Source organism: Pteropus medius, unplaced genomic scaffold (assembly GCF_902729225.1).
Source record: "Pteropus medius unplaced genomic scaffold, Ma_sr-lr_union100, whole genome shotgun sequence".
In the NCBI taxonomy this organism is placed as follows: domain Eukaryota; kingdom Metazoa; phylum Chordata; class Mammalia; order Chiroptera; family Pteropodidae; genus Pteropus; species Pteropus medius.
The window spans coordinates 409,382-415,973 of NW_024349803.1; positions in this window are offsets into that span (position 1 = coordinate 409,382).

The window sequence follows — 6,592 nt, forward strand, 5'->3', positions numbered from 1 at the left end:
TGGAAGTTGTTGAAAACAGTTTGATCTAATCCTATCACAACATCTAATTTCTGGAGAGAAAAACCCAACTAAACCAAAACTTGGATTGGTTTCCATACATAGGCCTCAATATTTGAAGCGCCAGCCACCTTAGTTTGCATCTTCTGTAGAGCCCCTAGGTGATCCTAAGAGTGACACCAAATAATCTCTGTGAGCTTGGAAAGGGATAGCACCTGCCTTTAGAGATGACAGTTCACCAAACCCTGGATGCCTTTAAGGGTTTCCCTTCTAATCCCAGAAATGCTGTTAATTCAGCTGAGCTAGGGCAGGATGTGGCATGATAGGCTGGCTCTGAACTCCCTCCTGAGAGACCAAGAGAAGAAATGATGGAATTGGTTGGCCCTGTTTCCAGTCCTCAATGTAATTTTCAGGGTTCTCATGTCTTCTCTAAGGGAGCCACCTGAAACTGCTCGGGGGTGAAAAATCCTCTTGTATGAAGTGCCAAGCTGCCTGCAGCAGTGCATGATGGACATTTTTTTTCTTTTTAAAACACACCAACAAAAAAAATGTATTTGTAGATTTGTGATAAAGTGTAAATAACTGAATTTTCAACCATGGTTTGAAGTCAGCTTTCAGGGCATTATGTCTTGTTTTGATGAAAAGAGATCACTCTATACCCCCCTTTTTAAAGGAAAATTATCGCAAGAGAATCAGGATGTGTAAAGCTAACATGCATCGCAAAAAACCAAAGGTAACCTAAATGTCTGATTTTAATAGCACATATTTCTCTTTTACATAAACTGTGACAGCAACTTGCATAAACAATTCTTTAGCTGTTAATTTTAATGTTAAAACTTTGCAAAACTTGTTTAATAAAAATAGCTGTAAAAAGAAACACCATATGCTGCCGCATAAATTAGCCATAACTCTTAATAATCCTGCCCATCATAGATGATCTGTAATGTAACCTGGGCACAAAGTCTGACATCTTAAATGACACATTGTAAAATTTCAATGACTGTAGATTAGATCTGCTCCCCAAAGTAAAGCTTTCTGCTCAGCTATTTTAAAATGTACAAAGATGAGCCCCTATAGGTCCCCATATTGATATTCACAATGAAATATTACTTAAAATTTCCTTAAAGTTGCATGTTTCTCTCCTGTAATGTGTAAACTGCATGCAGGATCTCTATCTTTTATTTTGTATGTCTTTAAAACTTCCTCTTCTAAAGACTGATCTCTTACTTCTCCATTTTCAGGTCATTGAAAATTCCTGAGACATTTCCTGGAGTAGAATGGGTAGTGAAGACCCAGGTCAGGTATGTTAAGGTGGCTTTCTATTAAGGATGTGGGACTTTAATCCTAATTATAAAATAGTTTTGCCAGGAGGTGGCCTGGGATGTGACCAAAGGGCAAATCTTTCACATGATTTATACCATATTTATACCGTCACCACATTTATATGTTCTTTTACAGTACATATTGAATTTACTTATAATGACTAGTTAGTATCAGTTTATGATAATTAAATCCCACTCTGTCCTGATAGTAACCTGACTGGGCAGTGTTTCATTTGGAGTTCATTGGTTGTAAGCAACAAAGGGACTGGCTAATGTAAATAAAAGGGAATTTGCTAGGATGTTAGGGGCTTATAGATTTAGTGTGAAGGCTAGAAAATCTGGCTTGGGAACCAGAGTGGCTTCATAGAACTAAAACAGCAGTGGTGGATCACAGGAATGGTCCTAAAGCCGGGATAGCTGCTTAGGCATTATTGCTGGAATAAGTAAATTCTAGCCATCTTTAGTTTCTTTCTCCCTCAAGATTCAAATTCTAGGGAGAGAGTGTCAGGCCAGAGTAGCTTGAGTCACATACCCCTACTTGACCAGTATGCAGTAAGAAAAAGCTCATTCATCAAAAGGAAGTCAGGGCATTACTAAGAAAGAGAAATGGATTCTGGGCAGCCAAAAAACAATTGTCCATTAATATCTGTATTTTACAAAAGTAACAGACTTAATTAGGTTAAGTGACCTCACAGGGTCACATAATTAGTATTGTTAGTAAAGCCTAAGTTTATATGTTGCCAGCACCTAATATCTTGACTCTTATACAGCTTATAATCTAAGGAAGGGGTTTTTCTTGCACTTAGGAGACCCCTGGTAGGGATATTGTTTTGAAAAGACATAGAACCTGACAAAAACCTAGAGTTGAATCTATGAGCTATCTTTAGTGATAATGTACACCTTACAGTGGTTGTCAAACTGAAGGAGTTCTATATAAAAGGCCGACCAGTCCAGTGCCCTATACATAATAAATATTAGTATTCTTCCCCTAAGAAAGTTTAACCCCCTGGGTTGAGTAGTTGGGTTCACTCTGACAACTAAATGAACCTTCCTGTTGCTTGAAGCCATCAAGGCACTAACTGGATGATTTTTCCCTCTGCCATGAATAATTGTTAGGGTTCAGATGGCCCTGGGGAGACAAGATCTACCTAGGTTCACTAAAGGCACATGTAGCCTTTGACAGAAATTGGCCTTCTCGGACATCAGTTCTTCAAAAACCACTTCTCAGCCGGAAGCCTTTCAGATTTGGAGACTTTAAGGAGGGCCATGTGTCTTGAGCATGGTTTTGGGCACCCATGAAGTCCTCCGTATGATACTGGTCACATAGATGGCTAGGAAAATTTAAGGGAAAGTCCCAGGATACAGAGAAGTTAGTCTGAACTCTGCCTAGTGTAGTCTTACAAACAGAATTTTGGGGAAACGTCTTTCTTTATTTGGCCTGTAATTTGTGCTTGGAAAGGCAGGTTCCACTGGTAGCAGACCCAGCCCTGTCCATGGTCTGCCTATTCTCGGTGTGTAGTTTAGTCAGTTGGTCCAGTGTTTTCTGTAGCTTTCTGTCACTGCCTATAAACTTTTATTACAGCTCTATAAGCTTTAGAGCCAGGCAAGACTGAAACCTGTCCTAGCTCTGCCTCATCATAGCCTTTGTCTTTGTTTTGACAAAAACAACCCTTAGCCCCTCTCATTTATCATCAAGTGAAGTTGATAATAATAGCTAACATTTATCACTATGTGCATCATAATCTCCTAAGCAGTTAAGGATTATCTCTTGATCTTCTTTACTTTTTTCTTTTTTAATTGGAATAAAATTCACTTAACATTGCTGTGCCATTCACCTTGCCGTGAAAATTCAAAATGCTGTGTAATCATCACTTTTTAATTCCAGAAGTTTCCATTACCTCAAAAAGAAATCCCATACCTGTTACTTGTCACTCCTAATTCCTCTCTGTCCCCTGCCTCTGGTAACTACTAAGCTACTTTCTCTTTCTATGGATTTGCCTGGACATTTCATATAAATGGAATTGTATAACATGTGCCTTTTGTGATTGGCTTCTTTCACCTTGCATAATGCTTTCAAGGTTCATCCGTGTTATAGCATGTATCAGTACTTCATACAAATGATAGGAAACATGTTACTTGCAAAAGCAGCCCATTTAATTTAGGACAGCTCCAAGTATTGGAAGTTTTCTCTCATGTTGAATGTGTCACTCCAAAAACTTATAGTGGTTTTACTTTGGACCCCTGAATATCCTTTCAAGTATTTGAAGATTATTTTCATTCAGGTTTCTTTCCTAGCTCTAAAAGGTTTTTTGTTAGACTTTCTAGATCTGATTTTCAAGAAAAACTAGAAATTTAGATTTTATATACTGCCAATTGTTTAACATTTGCTCACATTTGTATCAGTTCCTGTAAAACAACCACTGCAAGCCAAATACTGCCCATAGCCTACCAGTTTGCAGCTTTGGGTAGCTTCTATTTGCACAAATTAAGGATGCGTTAGGATTATTAGGGTATAATTTATGTACCATACAATTCAACCATTTAAAGTTTACAATTGAATGGTTTTTAGTACAGTCATGTACAGCATAACGATGTTTTAGTCAACGATGGACCATGTATACAGTGGTGTATACACCATCTAGCCTAGGTGTGTAGTAGACTATACCATCTAGATTTGTGTAAGTGCACTGCATGATAGTCACACAACAACAAAATTTTTCAGAATATATCTCCATCATTAAGCAGCTCATGCTTGTATATACAGAGTTGTACAGTCATCACCACAATCAAGAAACGCCCCAAAAAGACACACCATGCCCTTTAGCCTCACCCCTACACCCCAGTCCACTTATCTTCTCCAGCCACAAATCTGCTTTCTGTCTCTATTGACTTGCCTATTCTGGACATTTCATGTAAATGGAATCATATAATATATACTCTTTTTTGATAGGGCTTCTTTCACTTAGCATAATATTTTCAAGCTTTATCCATGTCCTTTCAGTGCTTCACTACTTTTATTGTCAAATATTATTTCATTGTATGCATATACCTCATTTATCCATTCATCTGGACATTTAGGTGGTTTTCATTTTTTTTTGTCTGTTTGAATAATCTACTATGAACATTCCTGTACAAGTTTTTGTGTGGACATATGTTTTAATTTCTTAGGTATAGACCTAGGGGAGGATTGCCGAGTCATTTATCTGTTGTTTTGTTGCTTGTGCTTTTAGTATTATAGATAAGAAGCCATTGTCTCATTCAGGGTCACAAAGATTTTATACTTATTTCCTCCTAAGAGTTTTATAGTTTTAATTCTTACATTTAGGCCTATGATCCATTTTGCATTAACTTTTGTATATGATGTGAGATGGGGATTTCATATTCATTCTTTTGCATGTGGATATCCAGTTGTCCCAGCCCTATTTATTGAAAAAACTTTTCTTTCCCTGTTGAATAAGCTTGGCACCCTTGTTGAAAATCAGTTGACCATAGATGTTGTATAGATCTACTGCCTTTCAGGGTAGGTATTACTCAAAGTGATTAATACAATTTCTGGCATATAGTAGCTACTCAGTAATAAATAATGCTGATTGGATTATTTTGGCATCACTAAGAGATGGAGGTGGGATTTGATCCCAAATATGGGTGACTTCAAATCGTGTCTTTATCCTGTGCATGATGCCACAGGCTGCTAAAGTGTAAATGAGGCTGTTTTAGCTGCTATGCCTGGCCATATGTAGTTCTCCAGAGGCTCAGAGAGTCAGCTCCAACATGCCCTTCTCCACCATCAACCTCCTTTGCTTCTGTCCTTATCTCTCACCAGAGTTTCCATGGAGCCTCCAGGATGCTCTTGGCAGTTGCTGCTAAGAGAACACTCTCACCTTTCTTTACATAGGGATACGCAGTTATTCAAATAGCCTTAGGATTCACCCACTGTTATTTTCTCTCCCACCACTTCCCATCCCTGCCCGAAGCTAAGACTGAAGGTAAGAATACATCAGCAGCTGCTAGGGCTCTCTGACCACAAAGAATGAAACAGACTCAGACTGTTTTGTTTTAGGAACAGCAGCTTGAGAGTTGGGACCCAAAAGGCTTCTTGCCTACAAGTGTACAGAATGCTCTTGAACCAAATGAACAAGGGAGATTGATGTGGTGCCGGTGGATCTTTTGCTCAGGTTTTTGAAACTTAAATACTTCCTTCCTTACCTTTAACCCTGAAGCTCTATGTCTCCCAAGGTTTTGTCCAAAGATCATTTCTGAGTCTGAGTGCATAAGACAGTAAGTACATGGGCTTCCTCTTACTTGATTGTGTTCTTCTGGTTTGTGTGAGCCAACGCAGGCTGCTCTTTGCTGGCAGTGTTACTATTATTAAGTAGTCATGTTACTTATTTTCTCATTTTATTACTTCTCGGTCTACTCCCATTCATCAATCTTGACCCCATTTTTTAAAGAAGGAGAAAGTGACTTAGGAAAAATAAGCAGCTTTGCCTGGCTAAGGGAGAAGATAACTCAATTTGAATGCCTGCTGTGTGACTGTTTTTGTAAATGAGGCAGGTGATAGTAGGAGAGATGAACTAATTTACCATAGTTTTCATAGCAAGTTGTGGGAAGCGGTGCATAGCAACATTTTTGTACACCAAAGTCCATTTTCTGTGCTAAAAGCATGCTGCTTCTGTAAGATAACACCATATTTTATTGACACTGAGGCCATTTATTATAACATGTATCATTAAGTACTGCACAGAAAAAAAAATACTGTCAAGTAAACTAACATAATGGTTTCTTTTCATATTGAGTACATACATCCTAATTTCAGATATTAAAATCTGGAAAAATATGTCTTAGCTGCTATTGCATTTTGTCAGTTATAACATTCTTCACTGTGTGCTGTGCACTGTCTTCTCCACATGTAGATTAGCTATTATCCCATTTTTACACAGTGATGAACTGAGGCCCAGAAAAATCAAATCACTTATCCAAGGCCATGCAGCTGTTAAGTAACAGAGCTGGGATTCAAGTTCAGGCAATCTGATAGCAGAGTCTGTGATCAGTCTCAACTGCTAGATTATACTGTAATTGAGGTTTTACCTGTTATCCAGAACCATCCTCGGGAACCTGTACATCATTCTATATCCTAGAAGGAGGCTATTTTGGCATCACAGAGTTGGGGATGGAATTCGATCCCAGATATGGGTGACTCCAAATCATGTCTTTATCTTGTGCATTATACTGCAGGCTGCTAAAGTGCAAATAAGGCTATTATTTATTACTGA